Source organism: Parambassis ranga, chromosome 13, assembly GCF_900634625.1.
Source record: "Parambassis ranga chromosome 13, fParRan2.1, whole genome shotgun sequence".
NCBI lineage: Eukaryota > Metazoa > Chordata > Actinopteri > Ambassidae > Parambassis > Parambassis ranga.
The window spans coordinates 1687090-1704000 of NC_041033.1; positions in this window are offsets into that span (position 1 = coordinate 1687090).

Here is a 16911-nt window from a genome sequence, read left to right on the forward strand (position 1 = left end):
GGCCAGGACGGAGGACAGCAAAGAGATCACAGGCCAGGACGGAGGACAGCACGAGATCAGAGGCCAGGACGGAGGCCAGCAAGAGATCAGAGGCCAGGACTGAGGACAGCAAGAGATCAGAGGCCAGGACTGAGGACAGCAAGAGATCAGAGGCCACTGAGACAACTCCTGCTACACATTGTCCACATTCAGTTTAGTGTTCACCAGTGGATTTTACACTGTGGATAGCCCACTTCACAGTTCACTAGAACAGGAAATATTCTTAAGATGCTATGATTCTCTAAACATATCCGACCATGCTAAAGTAACTAAATATCCCAGTGTTTACAGTGTCTTTAAAGAATTACACCTAATAAGAACTGAATCCATTTGTTTAACTGAGCAAAACCGTTTGACATTTACTTAACACACTCATCTATCTGGAGCTAACAGAGATAACCATCTTTAACAGGAGGCCGCCATCGTGTTCACATGGGAGCCGCCATTACGATGGACTACAAAGTTCAATTCCAACATAAAACGATGGCTTTCCTCATCAAACCTTCATTAAACCAAGATCTGTTAGGCTCCGAGAGTTCTTGAGAATGTTTTGACAGTGTATGTACACACATTACTGACCTGTTAGAGACAGGAGACCATAGCTGTTAGCAGGCTGTGTCCCTCTGAGGGCGGAAACCCCCTGCTGACCTACTGCAACCGGTGTCTCCCTGGGCCAACACTCCCCCCTGTGGCGCAATCATGAAACTGCATGTTATTGTACTGCTGAGTCAGCACTGTCTGTGGAACCAGGAGGAAGAGGAGTAAATGAAGGATAATGGAAAAGAAGGGGGTGTGGAAATATATGGTCAAACCTGGTCAAACTATATGTTTGTTTGCACATATGGTAAAAGTGTATGGTTGCTCATAGATCGAGACCTCTGACTGAGGCCATAAAGCATTCTGATGTTTAATGGTTAGTCTAGAAATTCGAACTGCAAACCCCTTAGTTGACCCCAAAGATGAAAACACAAGCTTGCCAAAGAGACAAGATATACTCAAGGTCGTGTAGCAGGAGGACCTGTGAGAATACACACACACACTCACATCAAAGATGTGAGTGGAGAACTTCAATGTCTTTTAAGTTTCGTATACGCCCTCCACCTTGTGATTATTGAATATGCATGTTTCACTGAAAAACATTACCTTTTATGCCTTTCTATGTAAATGTAACCACACCTTGTTGTAAGATTAATAAAACGAGCCTAATGCCTGGGACGGACAGAATGCAAATGGTCAGCTGCTGGAGCAGATCAAGGGGTCTGTATTGAGCTGTGCATTCTCCCTTTATAAAGGCGAAACTGAAACTGATCAGTACTGGTTTTCATTCAATGTTCTGTGCATCGGGGACGGAGTCTGGGAATCCGGGGTGACCAGATCAGGTCACAACAGGGGGGGGGTCAAATGATATTTTAGCACTCGGTGGTCTCCAGCGTCATCTTCTACGCTGTAGTGTGCTGGGGCAGCAGGATGAAGACGGCCGACACCATTAGACTCAACAAGCTCATGAAATGCCGCTGCATGAAATGACATGAAAACCCTGAAGTTTTATGAAAAGTGTTGGTCTGTGTACTGACAGCGTCACAGTGAGGGATAATGGAAAAGGCAAGGCAAGCTTTATTTATATAGCACCATATGTAGCAAGATGAAAACAGAATGAAAACATTTTAAAACATTATATTAAGAAGGAAATTAAAATCATTAAAGGAATAAAATCATAAAAAATATCAAATAAAATCAGGATGATTAAATGAGAAGAGTGCAGTCAAGAAATTAGGAGAACGCTGCAGTAAACAAATGTGTTTTCAGGCCTGACTTAAATGAAGTGACTGTCTGAGCAGACCTCAGGTGTTCAGGAAGGCTGTTCCACAGGTGAGGGGCAGAGTAACTGAATCCTGCTTCACTCTGTTTGGTCCTGACCCTGGGTACACACATTAGGCCTGTCCCTGATGATCTCAGGCGTCTGGATGGTTCATAGGGAACCAATAAGTCCAGGATGTATTTTGGTCCAAGACCATTCAGTGCTTTGTAGACCAGGAGTAAAGTTTTGAAATGTATCCTTTGACTCACAGGAAGCCAGTGCAGTGATTTGAGGACCAGTGTGATGTGGTCCATTTTCCTAGTGTTACTCAGAACTCTAGCAGCAGCATTTTGGACCAGCTGCAGCTGCCTGACTGATTTTTTGCTAAGACCTGTGAGGACGCCGTTACAATAATCTAGTCTACTGAAAATAAATGCATGAATACGTTTTTCTGTGTCTTGTTTGGACAGAAAGCCCTTGATCCTAGCAATGTTTTTCAGGTGGCAATAGGCAGACTTAGTAATAGTTTTTACATGGGTGTTAAAGTTCAGGTCTGAGTCGAGTATTACACCGAGATTTCTGGCTTGGTTTGTGACCTTCAGTGACATGGAGTCAAGGTAAGCACTGATCTTAGCTCTTTCATTTTTGGGGCCAAAAACAATCATCTCTGTTTTGTCAGCATTGAGCTGGAGAAAGTTCTGGCTCATCCACTCATTGATTTGTTGAGTACACTTACTTAGTGAGTGTAAGGGACTGTAGTCATGTGATGACACTGATATATAAAGCTGTGTGTCGTCTGCATAGGTGTGGTAGGAGATGTTGTGCTGTTCTATGATCTGAGCTAGGGGCAGCATGTAGATGTTGAACAGAAGTGGTCCAAGAATGGACCCTTGAGGAACCCCGCATGTGATCTTAGTTCGGTCAGACTCATAGTTACCAATTGACACAAAGTAGTCCCTATCATGTAAGTAAGACCAGTTTAACACAGTGCCAGTAAATCCCACCCACTGCTCCAGCCTGTCGAGCAGTATGTTGTGATCAACTGTATCGAATGCAGCACTAAGGTCCAGCAGTACTAAGACGGAGACTTTGGATGCATCGTTATTCTGATGTATGTCATTTAAGAGCTTAATAAGTGCAGTCTCAGTGCTGTGGTGCGCTCGAAATCCAGACTGAAATTCATTAAAAAGATTGTTTTGCACCAAAAATGCATGCATTTGTTGAACAACAGCCTTTTCAATGACCTTTCCCAGAAAGGGAAGGTTAGATATTGGCCTGTAGTTATTTATTGCTGAAGCATCCAGATTTGATTTTTTGAGCAGAGCTAAGAAGCTAGCGCTTCTCCGTACAGAAAGGGGAGGAGTTATACAGTCTGATGGCCACTGGCAGGAAGGACCTCCTGTGGCGTTCTGTGCTGCTCCTCAGTAGTCTCAGTCTACCGCTGAATGTGCTCCTGTAGGACAGCAGTGTGTCATGCAGGGGGTGAGACGTGTTGTTACGAATACTGAGGAGTTTCCTCAGTATCCTCCTCTCCGTCACCTCCCCCACAGACTCCAGCTCCACTCCCAGCACCGAGCCAGCCTTCCTAATGAGCTTGTTGAGTCTGTTGGTGTCGGCCGTCTTCATCCTGCTGCCCCAGCACACTACAGCGTAGAAGATGACGCTGGAGACCACCGAGTGGTAAAACATCTGCAGCATGGTCTGGCAGACGTTAAAGGACCTGAGTCTCCTCAGTAGATACAGGCGACTCTGTCCCTTCCTGTATATTGCCTCTGCATTTGTGGACCAGTCCAGTTTGTGGTCAATGTGGACACCCAGGTATTTGTAGCTGTCCACAATGTCCACGTTGGTACCCTTGATGCTGACCGGGTTAGGGAGTGTCTGGTGCTTCCTGAAGTCCACCACCAGCTCTCTTGTCTTTGTGACATTCAGCTGCAGGTGGTTCTGTCCGCACCACTCCACAAAGCTGTCCACCACACTCATATACTCCGCCTCCCGACCTCTGCTGGTACAGCCCACAATGGCAGAGTCATCCGAGAACTTCTGCAGGTGGCAGGACTGTGAGCAGTGTCTGAAGTCCGATGTATAGAGTGTGAACAGGAATGGAGACAGTACCGTGCCCTGGGGTGCCCCCGTGCTGCTCACTATCGTGTCCGAGACGGTGTTCCTCAGCCTCACAAATTGTGGTCGACCTGTAAGATAGTTAGTGATCCAGGTGACCAGTGGGGTCTCTACCTGCATGTCCAGGAGCTTCCTATTCAAAAGGGCAGGCTGCACGGTGTTAAACGCACTGGAAAAATCAAAGAACATGATTCTAACAGTGTTACCTGCCTCCTCCAAGTAGGTGTGTGCTCTGTGCAGCAGGTAGATGATGGCGTCCTCCACTCCAATACGGGGCTGGTAAGCAAACTGCAGGGGGTCCAGCGATGGTTCCACAACAGCACGCAAGTGTTTCAGGACCAGCCTCTCCAGAGACTTCATCACATGTGAAGTCAGAGCAACTGGTCTGTAGTCGCAGTGTGTGCTTGGATGTTTGGTCTTGGGCACAGGAACAAGGCATGTTGTCTTCCACAGGGCAGGGACAGTCATCAGGCTCAGACTCAGGGAGAAGATGTGCTGGAAGACCCCACACAGCTGTGTGGCGCAGTCCCTGAGTACTCTGGGGCTGAGTCCGTCCGGTCCTGCAGCTTTTCCCGGTCGTAGGCGACTGAACTCCCTCCTCACATCCTCTGTGGTGATGGTAACTGTGGACACAGAAGAGCAGAGAGAGAGATCTGATGGGGGAGGGTGGGGGGTTGTTAATGGAAGGTGGGGTAAGGGGGGCAGGGTGATGTTATTGATGGGGAGGTGAAACTGGTTAGTATGATTAGGGGGAGGGGGAGGAGGAGGAGGTACATTGTTGTTATAGACAGGTGTTAATGGTGCATCACAGGGAGGGGGAGGGTGGTCAGGGAGTGGACTGTCAAACCTGTTGAAAAACAGGTTCAGCTGGTTGGCCTCCTGCAGATCTCCATCCATCAGCTGGTCGGAGATCCTATTGTGGCCGGTGATGGTTCGCATGCCACTCCATACCTCCCTCAAGTTGTTCCGGGCAAGTTGGCTCTCCAGCTTCCTCCTGTAGCTCTCCTTGCCCTCTCCAATCTTCTCCCTCACCTCTGCCTGGGCCCTCCTCATCTCCTCTCTGTCTCCACTCAAGAAGGCTGTCTTCTTTCTGTTGAGTGATGCCTTGATGTCCTTTGTCACCCATGGTTTATTGTTTGGAAAGCAGCGTATTGACCTGGTGGGGATTAGAGAATCTGTACAAAAATTAACATATTCTGTGATACAGTCTGTGAGTGTGTCTACATCCTCACCGTGGGTGTCACAGAACACATCCCAGTCAGTCACCTCAAAACATCCCTGCAGGGTCTCCAGGGCTTCCGGTGTCCACCTCCATACAGTTTTGGTGGTCACTGGCTGCTGCTGTACTGCTGGTATATACTGGGGTTTGAGGTGGACTAGGCTATGGTCTGATCTGCCCAAGGGAGGGAGAGCTATGGAGCTGTAGGCCTCTTTAACATTAGCATACAGTAAATCTAGAGTTGTATTTTCTCTTGTTTTGCAGTCCACAAACTGCTTGAAAGTGGGCAGAGTTGATTTCAGATTAACATGGTTAAAATCGCTAGAAATCGCTATGAAGGCATTAGGGTGCTGGGACTGAAGCCTCGCGGTCACAGAGCTGATGACGTCAGTAGCCCGCGACGCCTCAGCCGAGGGAGCAATGTAAACAACGACTACAATGGCGTGACAGAACTCTCTGTGCAAATAATACAGATGTAGACTTACCGCTAGCAGTTCAATGTCCGGGCTGCACACACTCTCCTTTACCGTAACGTGTCCCGAGGTGCACCACCGGTTGTTCACGTAGAGCGCAAGTCCCCCTCCTTTCTTCCTGCCGCTCTCGGTGCAGTTCCTGTCCGCCCGTACCAACTGAAAGCTGGCTAAACTCACGGTAGAGTCTGGTATGTTTGCGTGCAGCCACGTCTCTGTAAAGCACATTACAGACGCCTCATGAAACACACACTCGCTCTTTGTGAGAGATGTTAACTCTTCCATCTTATTACCCAGTGATCTAACATTACCCATAACGATAGAAGGGAGATACGGCTTGTATCTTCTTTTCCTCAGCTGTCTTCTTTTGCCCCCTCTGCTTCCGCGTTGTTTCCTTCTTAGTTCTTTGGGGATTTCGTGTCGCTGGCCATACATCCCGCTGTGCTGGAGATTCATCAGCTGGTCCCTGGTGTAAACAATGGAGCCCTGGCGTGTTTCCGTCACGGCCGAGACGCGGCATGATAAAAGTGCTCCAAAAGCGATGAAGACCACGAAGAAAGTCCGAAAAAGATGCATTATTGCAGTGCCTGACCGCTTATACTTCGATTTAGTACAAAGTAGAATGTTTAGAGTAGGAATAAATTACGAAAAACAACTTAATACACCCGCGGTGTGCGGAGCTTCTCTGGCTGGCTGCTACCGCGAGGCCGCGCCGGAAGTATAATATGCAGTTAAAAACGTTTTTAAGAAAATGTGCAGGCAGATTGTCAAGTGAGCATGTTGTGGGTTTTCACTGTTTCTGTCAGTGCTGTATTATCTAGAAGGATAAAATGTGCCAGCTTAACTGGTGGATGAGAAGGCACAAGTGACATTATGGTTTTGCCGGAGCTAGAGCTACAGACTGTTTGTCTTATTTTTAACACTTTACCTGTGAAAAAAGATGCAAAGTCATTGCATGACTTTTTAGACAGCAGTTCAGGTGGGACTGATACTCCTGGGTTTCTTAGTCTGTCTATAACAGAGAACAATGTGCGAGCATTGTTGCTGTTCCTATCGATGATCTCTGAAAAATAGGATTGTCTTGCATTTTTTAGTTCCTGGTTGTAGTTATGTAGGCTCTCTTTGTAAATGTTATAATGAACCTGGAGTTTAGCTTTTCTCCATCTGCGTTCTGCCTGTCTGCAGACGCTTTTTTGAGCTTTAACCAGTGTGGCATTTCTCCAAGGTGACTTTTTCCTTCCTGGCAGAACTTTGGTTCTGACTGGGGCTATTGAATCAATAACAGTCATAACTTTGGAACTGAAACTGTTTACAAGGTCATCACCAGGAGCTGTGGGCAGGGTTGGTGATGGTACAAAAGCCTGTGTGAACACACACACAGGTGTTATCATTAATGTGACGCTTTCTGATCACCTTTCCTTCTACCTTGTTGGGATTAGCAGGGTTGGTCGTTTTAAACGCAACACAGTAATGATCAGAAAGAGCAACATCGGTCACCACAACCTCAGAGATGTTCAGACCTTTGGAAATAACTAGATCCAGTGTATATATATATATATATATATATATATATATATATATATATATATATATATATATATATATATATATATAGTATATAGTATATCCAGGATCCTTGTTATGTGTTGAGTCTGTTACATGCTGTGACAGCCCAAAGCTATCTAGGATGTTAAAGAGTTCTTTGGCACTTCCATCATTAGGATTATCAACATGAATGTTAAAGTCACCCACTAAGACAACACAATCAAAGTCAATGCACATAATAGACAATAGTTTGGCAAACTCATCAAAGAACTTTGCATTGTATTTCAGGGTTTTGTAAATAACTGCAAAGGTTGCTTGACAGGAGGATTTTAGCTGAAGAGCAACATATTCAAAAGTCAAACTTTCCATAGGATACCTTTTTGCACTGGATGCAGTCATTAAACAAGTTGGCGACTCCTCCTCCTTTCTTGTGCAATCTTGCTTCACTCGTGAAACCAAAGTTAGGAGGGGTAGACTCAATAAGAACTGCTGCACTATTGTCTTGCCCCAACCAAGTTTCAGTTAAAAACATAAAATCCAGATGGTGCTTTTGAATAAAATCATTAATTAAGAACGATTTGCCTGCCAAAGACCTAACATTTAAGAGAGCTAACTTTAATGCATTAAAATCCATGTCCTGTTTATGTTTGGGGACAGACTGTGGCTGACATTGAACAGATTTTAAATTTGATAATACATTTCTTGGATGATGGGGCTTTCTTTTCCTTTTACTTATCAAAACATGAATTGATGAAGCTACGCTGTGGGAGAGTGCTCTCTCCCTGGGCCTCAGGTTGGTAGTGGGATTATTATGGGTGCAAGTCCTCAAACAGCAGAAGCCCTGGGTGTCCTAGTACCTGATTGCAGTCTTGGTGCTGTTAAAGGCCTTAGAGGCCAGTGCTCTGGGTGGTGGCTGGGGAGGCTTAGATGGTGTGCTTAGGGGAGTGGAAGAGGGAGGGGTGGGTTGGATTGACCTCAGATGCATAATCTGGGGGGAGGACGGACTTTTTTCATTTCCAGGGCAAAAATCTTTGCTTTAAACTCAGTGATTTCCTGAAGATAATCCCAGCAGTTTTGGCAGCGTAAGCTTGTTGTGGTTGTTGTCTTCACTAGGCTGATGAGTAGACAAAGTGAGCTGCAGCAGGTCTGTTGATTTGTTTAAAAAGATAAAATCCAAACATCCAGTGGTACAAAACGTATCATGGGTATAAAATTGAACTGTAAAATCTTTGGGGGGGAAAAGAGTGAAAGATAAAAAGGTAAAAAGTAAAGTAAAGGCAGGCAGAGCAGGAGCAAGCAGAAAAGACTCTGCACTCTTCAGAAGCAAGGTCAGCAACCTGAAAAGAAGGGGGGAGAAATCAAAACACATTAAATTATCTCTCACACTTCTACATAGACAACGGGTTAGTGAGTTCAAAGTCAGCTTTATTGTCAACACTGCCATATGTGCTGGACATACAGAGAAACGAGTCAGCAGAGGTCGGGAGGCGGAGTACAGGAGTGTGGTGAACTGCTTCATGGAGTGGTGTGGACAAAACCACCTGCAGCTCATTGTCACAAAGACAAAAGAGCTGGTGGTGGACTTCAGGAAGCACCAGACACTCCCAAACCCGGTCAGCATCAAAGGTACCAATGTGGACATTGTGGACAACTACAAATGGTTGTCCACATTGACCGCAAACGACTGGTCCACAAACACAGAGGCAATATACAATTAAAGCTGCAAGCAGTGATGACGGGCCTTCCTGTGAGTTGGCGAAGGGTCAACTTTGTGGCGGCGCCACGGCCAGACCGTATGACGAAGTGCTGCGTTTTTGATAACTTTTGGTCCCTAATGCCTTAAGAGTAAGCAGACCAAGTTTCAGGTGAACTGGAGAAATCCACTAGGAGGAGTGCGCAAAAGTGCGGGGTGTGAAAACTGCAAAATGGCGCAGTTTTTTCAAAAGGCTTTTTTTCTTGTCACGAGGCGATACATCAGTGTACCGAGTCTGAAGTCTGTAGCACTTGCGGTGAATATTTTCACACGTTAGGGGGCGCTGCAGAGTCATGCGGCCATGCCCGCCAATGGCGACAGTGTCAAGTTGCGATTTTCGTCAGGGGACAATTTTGTGCCAAATTTGGTGAGTTTTTGAGCACGTTCAGGGGGTCAAAATCACGATACCGGGCTGAACAAGAATGACGTATAATAATAAACGCTTGCATTTCAATGGGGCTCTCGCACCATTCGGTGCTCGGGCCCTAATAAGGGACAGAATCACCTGTATATCCTAAAGAGACTCTGCCAGACCATGCTCCAGACGTTTTACCACTTGGAGGTCTCAGTGTGCTGGGGCAGCAGCATGAAGTCGGCCGACACAACACACTCGACAAGCTCATTAGAAAGGCTGGCTCGGTGCTGGGAGCTGAGCTGGAGTCTGTAACTCCTCAGTATTTTTAACAACAGGTCTCACCCCCTGCATGACACACATCAGACTATATTGTAACTCGGTGTAACTCCTCCCCTTTCTGTAGGGAGAAGAGCTAGATGATCATGTCATGTACCAATATCATTCCCTCCAAGCTCTATATTTGTATTTATTTAGCACCTTCTCATCTCTTACAGGGGGGCTGGAGCCTCTCCCAGCTAACTACAGGTGAGAGGTGGGGTACACCCTGGATAGGTCACCAGTCCATCAGAGGGCAACATACAGACAAACAACCATACACACTCACACCTACGGTCAATCTAGAGTGACCATCTAACCTAACATGCACGTCTTTAGAACGTGGGAGGAAGCCGGAGTACCCGGAGAAAACCCACGCAGGCACAGGGAGAACTCCACACAGAAAGGCCCCAGTCAGAATTGAACCAGGACCAGTGCCGCCCCCTTATATTACAGCCATGCAACATATATTATGCTCAGTCACACTGCTTACTGTACTTGTGATTTGGATTTATATTGACACTTACACTCCTGTACTAACACTACTACTGCTACTACTAACACACTACTATTAACTGTATTTAACGTGACTTGAAACCTGTGGCAAAAAAGAAATTAGTTTAAAAAAAACAAACAATAGTTTGTTGTTTGTTTTTTTAAATTTTAAATTTAAATTTAAACTTCACCTCCCTTCTATCATCATCTGACTTGTTTTTAAGTTTAGAGAGATAGACGGTGTGACAGTTTGTTTGCATTCAGGATCACACTCTCAGGTCCTTAATCCAGCATCGAGCACTTTTCAGGAACCTGCTTGCAGGACTTGATGCACGTCTGAAAAATCTTGCTTTTGTGGGTGTTTGAGATGTGGGGTCTAGATGGAGTTTCACATACACCACAACAGCGTCACCAAAATCTGGGTTTGATGCCAGTGCATGTAAAAGCAGCGTTTCAGGAGTGCCAAAATCTCTCTGAAGATCTTTAACGATTGCTTTTGCAAGTCGTTTAATGGTGTCGATGTCCAATGTGTCTGTGAAAATGACATGTTCCATCACCTTGTCTGACAGACTTTTGATCATCCTATTGATCTCTTTAGCTGGCAGACATCTCTTGTATTCCTGGTAGGCTTTCTTGTAGATCCTTATTATCACAGCAGTGACAAGGTTGTAGGTCGACCTCTGAGTTGAAGAAGACTTTGCTGCTTGTGCCTGCTGCCCAAGCTGAAGCACTTCACTGTCTGTTTCATCGTCTGTTTCAAACGATGTGCCCGCCGACATGTGGTCATCATTGCTGGGGGCTGGTTGAGGTTGATGGTCTTGTTCAGAAGATGTGTCCGGCATGTGGTCATCCACAATCAGAGAAGAGGCAGCATGAGAATCAACGCGACCAATTTTCCGCACTGTTAATTCTAAACCAGAATCATCTGACCGGCTGTCGTCATCTTCTCTTTCAGGAGGCACGAGGGAATCATTCTGTTCCGGACCGGTCATTATTTTGTCAAACAAGTTTTGAATTCCTGCCAGTACATTCGACATGTCATCCCTGTAATATGAGATGTCCCTTGGTACTTTCTCCTTCCAGATTACAATCTGCTGCAAGAACTTTCCCACTGCATCCTCTGCCATGGTATACAGAACTTCAGGAGACAAGTGCTGCTGAGAAGGGCCGTTCAGTTTTCTCTTCTGAGATATGACGGTGTCAGAAACACACTTTGTCAGTGGAGTCACAGGAACTTCATATGTCCTGCTAGTCATGATGTGATTATACATCATATCCGTCAGTTCATTTGAAAACTGCCTGACTTCATTCCTGTACTTGTCCTCTTGTTTGACCAGGTCTAATTTATGAAGCAGGTCGTTGATCTTGGGCATGATGCTCTCAAAGTCACAGGAAAAGTGAGTTTTCATCACATTGATCCAGGGCACTGTGCCACTCTGATTGCCCGTTTTAGGCAATTCCGGACTTCTAACTGATGCAGAAGCCTCTGGGACATATCCGGGTAACATGTCTGCGGAAGTGTCCTCTCGATTTTGTGTCTGAGTCCGTTCCCTGATGTTCACCAAAAACTGCGGGAAATCTGTCTGAACAGCTTTCTTCAGATGCTCTTTCATTTTTTCAAAGTTTTGTTGGGCAAACTTTAAAAACTGGTCCGTTCTCTGGGGTGGGGGTGTAGTTTGTGTGTCATCTGTCTGGGTCATCTGTGAATCTAGAAAGTGTTCTACCTTGGAAACTACTTCTGTCATATCACAGTGAGGTCTGAGTGGTGTTGCTCTGTCAGCTGATTCTGAAACATCTGAATCTGAATAATGCACATTGTTAATCATGGCATCGACAATATCAGCTGCTACATCCTGAATATCTGGAGATATTAAAGGTGTGGTATCAAGCTCTTCTTCAATGTCTGGTGATTTTCTGACATTTTGCATTAGAATCTCACTAACAGCTGTTATCATATGCTGGTCGGAGAGCACCCCTCGTGGGGTTTCAGGTCCGAGTGAGTGTGTGCACTCTTCGTCATCACTGAAACATAAAGGAGAGGCAGATTTTGATCTGCTGCTGCCTGATATCTCTGGTTCGTCTGTGACCACTCCTGTTGCTGAGACAGTGTCTGTATTTGCGGATGCAGAGGAGAACTTCTTAGACCAACATTCCATGCACTTGGTTTTCAAGTCACCTAAATATCTTTTCAGACATCCTGCAGTATGGTGCAGCATGCTTGTAATAGAGTCGCGGCAAGACATTAAGCCGCTGACATAAATAGCAGGCTCTAATGGCAGCACAGGGCATTCAATGACAATAGATAGGACATATTTCACTTTCTTTGAAACTTCCTCCTCCATCAGTCCTCCTAACTGTTCTGCACTTTCAAAGTTCTCCTGAGGGACATCCAAAGCAGATGCAAAGCTGGCAGAGATGGCGTCGCGTACGGATATGTTTAGGTCCGCAATGGTTTCAGGGTGTAAGCAAGTGTAAGCAAGCGTTAAAATGTTTCTTGCAGCATTTGCAGAAATAGTCTGCACAATCTCAACGATCATGTCAGTCAGGAAAGCCCGTGTGTCCCTGTCGTAGGTTCCCGATGCTAGCATGCTCCACTGTGATGGAGAAATCCTGCTGAAAAAATCTTTCATAATGGGCAGAATTTCTTCTACCGTCGCATTGAAAGTGTTTACAATATTGCTACAAGCCATCGCAAACAATTCTTCTTTGCTTTTCTTAAAATCCTTTATAGTCTTTACGTTTTGGTAATCCTGTGGATAAGTGTCACTAAGTAGAAAACTAGTCCAGTTGCTATCAACATATGACATCATTGCTTTATGACATCATAAGAATGATGTCATAAGAATGCCTTTATACTGATGTATATACTGATGTCATTAGAATGCCTTTATAATCTGATGACATTCAAATAACCACGCCCACTTGGGCGGCTGTCATAGTCACTAGCCAATCATAGCCTAGCAACCATATCCAGGCGTCTGGCAAGCTTTCAGCGAGGTAAGCAGTGTTTGTGCAAATCAGACCAGTGTCTTTTCATTGTACTCGTTTCATCAGTATGTGTAAATCAAAATAACAGAAAGATGAAACAAATCTAAATCAGCAAACAAATGTTATGTGAGTAGTACCATCATGCTCTGTGCGAGCGCTTCACAAAAAGCCTAATTAGTTTGATTGCTGCTAGGCTTTTTCTAGATACCTCTGAGTGAGTGAGTCTCCCTCTGCAACAGAAGGGAGGGGGCGGAGGGGGGCGTTTCCATGGTAACCTCCACAGGTGTTCAACTGACTTGGAGCCTTCTCTGATTACATCATCTAAGATGGCCGCTCCTATTAACGCTGGCTGTGTCCCAATTCAGGGTCTGCATCCTTCGGAGTGCGCATTTTAAGGCCGCTTACGTCACAAAGCTGCGCGAAGGCTGTCCCAATTCGCCAAAAGTCGAAGGGTCCTTCAAATGCGTCCTCCAAATGCGTCCTCCTTTTGCCTGAATTTGGAGGACGCATCGCTACCATCCTTCGTGGCCTTAAATATCCCACAATGCTTTGCGGACCTACTTTTTGTCCAATAGTACGATGACGGACCAAGCGAGCGGCAGCGGCACCGGCAGGAGTGCCGAATTCACATTTAAATGTAAGTAAAGAGCAGTAGTTCGAGAGTTTTAAAATGCTAGTAGTGACAGTGGCATTAAAAAAATGAGTTTTATATTTACAAACATGACGTCCTGTTGATACGAGGCGCTGTGAAGTAAACGCTTTGATTGAATGTTTCTGGACTGTTTACTGTAGTATAGTATAAAGTATAGTTCACGTGAGGAGCAATATTATCGTTATTATATCAAACGGTCATTCTGCCTGTTGTCATTTTGTTGTAGGAGGAGCAGAGAGAAACAGAAGAAACCTGACAACTGATAACGGAGGAGATGAGACTGGAGAGAGAGGGAGGGAGAGAGAGAGAGAGAGAGGGGGAGAGAGATAGGAGAGAGAGAGAGAGAGAGAGAGAGAGAGAGAGAGAGAGAGAGAGAGAGAGAGAGAGAGAGAGAGCGGACAGACCTCAGCTCATTGAGAGGATGGTGGACAGCAGTGATTTTATGTTCTGTGTTATTTAAATGTTACTTATTAAATTAAAGGATGATATTAAATCGTTCTTGTCTCTGTGTTCTTAAACTCTTCTAACCTTGTTACATTATGTGTTTCATCACCTATTTATAATTTAAGTAAACTTTTGAACAACTTCTCAGTGACCACAGTAAATCATTTATTGTGTGTGTGTTGTGTTATGTACAATATTTACAAAGACACAGTTTGAACATTTCTAACTATTTACCAGTGGGCATTATGAAAATGTACAGTTTATTATTTATAAAAATCAGCAGAAAATACTATTCACAAAGAACATATATATAAATGTTTGGCTGGACTGGATGATGCCACGGTGAAGACCTTGGAGTCCTCTGGCTGTGAGTGGGACATCATCTGGGGGAGGGGGGTGTCTGTCTCCTCTGTCCACTAGTGATGTGTTGCTCGTGAACGATTCGTTCGATATGAACGAATCTTTTATATGAATCGGGGTAACGAGTCCCCTCAGTGAGTGATTCGTTCTTTCGCTACATGGCAGGCAGCCGCATAAAGCTCAGTTGGCAGGACAGGAAACAGATATGATTCGTTCCTGAGTCGCGGTAGCCCCCGGATCTTCGTTCTGTTGTCACGTGACGGCCAAGCCACTCAGGCTGTGTGCCAATTGGCCAGCAGCAAATGATCAGCAAAGGAACTTGCGACTCGTTCACAGATCGTTCATACGAATCGTTCATACGAATCGTTCATACGAATCGTTCATACGAATCGTTCCGGATTGCTCATTTGTCACGCGAGAGCTGAAGCTCAGCTGCGGGGCTGTGGACTCAGAAACAAACAAGGAAATGAATGTCTGATATCTGACGCTCCTCAATTTGTCACGTGACACCAGGCAAACGCTATGTATTCATGAAATTATAATTAATGGTCTTTGCTTGTTGTTGATGTGTAGTGTTATTGTGTATATAATGTAAAGTGTGTTTGTAAATAAATGCTTTCTAAAATGACATCATGTTTTGTGTTATACTCTGCCATTAAATAATAAATATAATAGTACATTATCCAGTCATGAAATCATATGTAACCAAGGCTGCTCAGGCTGCACGGATCAGAGCTGTAGATTCGTTCTCCTCCTCGTTCTCGCTCATCGTTCATTTGTCACATGATAGGCTGCTCAGGCTGCACGGATCAGAGCTGTAGATTCGTTCTCCTCCTCGTTCTCGTTCATCGTTCATTTGTCACGTGACAAGCTCCACAGGCTGCACAGATTCGTTCTCGTTCACAGCTCATGTGTGTGTGAAGCAGTACACTCTCGTTCATTTGTCACGTGACAGCTACCTAGTCACTGTGGCACTGTTAAACAACACTGGCAGGGAGGATGCAGGACAGAAGTCACTGTACCGTGGTGTGTATTTGCCCTCTTATGTTTTCACATGCTTTGAATTGCTTGTGGTAGTTATACTTATTATACTTTGTCCCATATCAATGCGCGGCACTATACTACAGAGGGACACGGCGCCACCGGCTGTAAAAATGAACGAAATGAACGAAATGACTCACAATAAGATTCGTTCACGTGAGGGTTCGAGAGTAACTGATTTGAGTCAGTAAGAAGAGTCGAACCTCCCAACACTACTGTCCACCACATCGTCCATCAGGGTTTGCAGAGCTGACGATCGGCGGCTGCCATGTTACTAAAGATGTTTTTAAAAAGGGCAAAAATAAAAATAATAACTTCAACAGAGCGGCTTCCAACGCAGCTTAAAATATGAAAAGCTATAAAATATGTATCCTCACCCTCCAGAGGTGATGATGGTCAGTACACCTCCTCCAGGACAGACAGCTGGTCCTGCAGGGAGCCCCACTCTCCTCCACCCAGCAGTAATTCTCTGGTGCAGTGACAGACCTGATGCTTAATGACACATTAAAGCAGTGCTTTCAGGGTTATTTGCAGGGTTCTTACACATTTAGCTATTTATTTAAAGTATTAAAATTACAAACAGACCCTGTATCAAGTCTTACAATTGAATCAAATATAAATTACATTTAATCATATTTGTCTATCTACTGGTTATATATCTAGCGTTTGCTCAGTAGCTGGTATATTAATTATGATCAATAATATGGTTAAACAGCAGCTTACCGTCACCTCCCCACTGCGCTCTCCCAGCCTGAAGAAAATGAGCCGTCACCGGTTTTGCTGCCGCTGGAGCCGCCTCTCCCCTTCCTCCAACAACAAATAAATATATTAAAATATTCCAAATGTCTAAATCCACACTGTTGTCCCGTTTGTTGTGTAGTCCGTGTTGTGTCGCTGTCGCTGCTTTTGTTTTTCCCGGGGCAAAATTTATGACGTCGCGCCACAATCAGGAAGTGCTTTGAAGGCCAGACCGTCCCATTTACCAACGGTGGAGGATCCTCCGGAGGATCCTCAGGAGGACGCGGCCTCCTGAGACCGCGTAGGCTGCGTCCTCCGAAGGATGCAGACCCTGAATTGGGACACAGCCAATGACTTGGGTTATTGGACAAGAGGGACGGACCGCACTGATCCAGCACCGACCTCCTTTGCTGTATCACTTCGGTCCACATAACTACAGGATTATTCTGAATGTAATATTACAACAAATACAACACATTCCTCACCCCCTGCTGTGCACTTATCAGTCAGTCCTTTTTGTTTAAAGTTCTAACAACTTGCTGTTTGTTAACAACCTGTTTTGGGGCATTTCAGAGAGA